The following is a 2,530-nucleotide window of genomic DNA, read 5'->3' as shown; positions in this document are numbered from 1 at the left end:
ACATAAGTCTTTGTTCATGGTATATTCTTAATAATACTAATGTGTTATTGATGTTATAAACATATTTCTATATATACTGAAATCATCTGTATATTTCTCCACATACATTATGTACTTATGCTTTCTTTTTTTTGTCTTAAGCTTGTACTTAAGACAAAATTAGACTAAGCATAAAATTTTTTTTTAATTTTCTTTCTTCTCCTCAAACTTTTTTTATGCTTAGTCTAATCTTTTCCTTGCAGAAAATATTTCTTCCATGTCTGTCTTTTCAGTCCATCTCTCTCTGTCTCCACTGTCAACATATGAGGCCATGGTTTATTATTTTGTATGTGTTGGCTTTCATTTATCAATTATTGCCCCATGGGTTTAATCTTATTTTTTATCTTTCTTAAAAGGAGATAAATTTAAACAATCATTAGTTTTTAGCTTTTGACAAACAATTCAATTCCAACCCACCTATATAAGATACCACTGAAAACTAAACTCTCATATTTTCCCTCACAAGAGATAATTAATGTAAATATAAATTATGCAAATACATTTCAAAATATAACAAAATTAATTAAAAATTTTTAAAGTTAATTTTTGTTCTGTAGCTACCTAGGGATAGATTTTATAATGAAATAAATATAATAGTATTTGTATAATAATCATTTAGGGGTCAAAAAAATAACATTTGGGGGCTTACTATGTCCTCTCTCATAATCCTCACCCCATGAGAAAATGTAGGTTAGTAAGTGGCAGAACTGGGATACAGATCTACATCTGAACGATTCCAAAGCCTGTGCTCTTAGTGTGAGATCACTCAGTATTGGTGAATATTATCATTCTTGATATCAAATTTGATACTTACAGCTATGAATTTTTTCCTAGAATGTTGTGAAACCAAGCTTGGCAAAGCAAATAACTGTTGTTCAGTAATCCCTGAAAAACAGTAAGCTATTTGATGACTGCCTGCTCTTGTGTTATTCACTGGTTTGAAGTTACAGATATTTTCATGTGCTCTTTGTTTTTACTGTAGCAGAAGCAAAATATGTCATTGTGAGACAAGAAACTGGGAACTTCTATGAGGACAATAAAGCTCATGATATAAATGGAGTCATGGTTGAAACCCTTCCCAAGCCATCGACTGCAGTCCAGGGGTGGTCTTACTCTGTTTTGCTATCACCCAAACCTTGTCTAAAACCTTCTGTCATGTCTTTAAGCAGTTGTTGGTCTTACAAAGGTAATTTGTTTCATTTTGTTTTATTTTAAATGTTTTTTCCCCATGGTTTTCCACAAACTATCCCCCTGATCCTTGTAGTAATGAAAAGGATCCTAGAAAGAAATGGGAGTCTTCAAGATGATAATAAAAAACAAGTGGAATAACAAGAGACATACAAGTACAAGATTGGAATTCGTAAAGGTTCTTGGGAGTAAACAATTTTTAGGTCTGCCACTGTGAAAGGAGAGAAATAGAAAGTAACTAAAAAGAACTGCTAGATGAATGTGAAGATGAGGATGGGGTGAAGGAAAAATTCACTTAAGATGGGCCAGATAAACATCAAGATTTATTTATTTATTTTTTAAAATTACTTAGTACATTTGTTTGTTTGTTTTTAATAGTGTAGAAAAATAAACTTTTATTTATTTATTATTTTTGACATTTTATTTTTTTATTTACTTTTATTTTTTCCCCTCCCCGCTCTACTCTGGTAACCACTAGTCCATTGTCCATGTCCATGAGTTTCTGTTTGTTTGCCTTATTCATTTGTTGCTTTTAGGTTTATATCCCACATATGTGATATCATGTGATTTTCAACTTTTTCTGTCTGGCTCATTTCACTTAGTATGATTATTTCAAGGTCCATGCAGGTTGTCGCAAATGGCAGTATTTCATCTCTTCTCAAGGTTGAGTAATATTCCATTGTATATATGTACCACAGCTTCTTTAACCAATCATCTATCTTAGGGAACTTCTGTTGCTCTCATGTCCTGGCCACTGTGAATAATGCTGCTATGAACATCGGTGTGCAAATATCTTCTCAGATATGGGTTTTCAAGTCTTTGGGGTAAATACCCAGTAGAAGGATTGCTGGATCATATGGTAGATCAAGTCTTAGTTTTTTGAGGAAACTTCATATTGTTTTCCATAGTGGCTGTCCCACCAGCAGTGTATGAGGGTTCCTGTTCACCACAAACTCTCAATTGTACTGTTGATGGTAGCCACTCTAACAGGTGTGAGATGTTACCTCATGTGGTTTTGATTTTCATTTCCCTAATAGTTAATGAAGTTGAGCATCCTTTCATATGTCTGTTGGCCATTTGTATGCCTTGGAAGAGGTGTCTGTTCAGGTCCTCTATTCATACTTTTTAATAAGATTGTTTAATTTTTGTTGTTAGTGAGTCGTATGAGTTCTTTGTATATTTTGGATATTAGGCACTTATCAGAGTCATTCTTTGCAAATATATTCTCCCATGCAGATGATTGCCTTGTTGACAGTTTCTTTTGCTGTGTAAAAACTTTTTAGTTTTATATAGTCCCATTTAT

Source organism: Pteropus alecto, unplaced genomic scaffold (genome assembly GCF_000325575.1).
Source record: "Pteropus alecto unplaced genomic scaffold, ASM32557v1 scaffold204, whole genome shotgun sequence".
NCBI classification, from domain to species: domain Eukaryota; kingdom Metazoa; phylum Chordata; class Mammalia; order Chiroptera; family Pteropodidae; genus Pteropus; species Pteropus alecto.
This window is presented reverse-complemented; position numbering follows the sequence as displayed.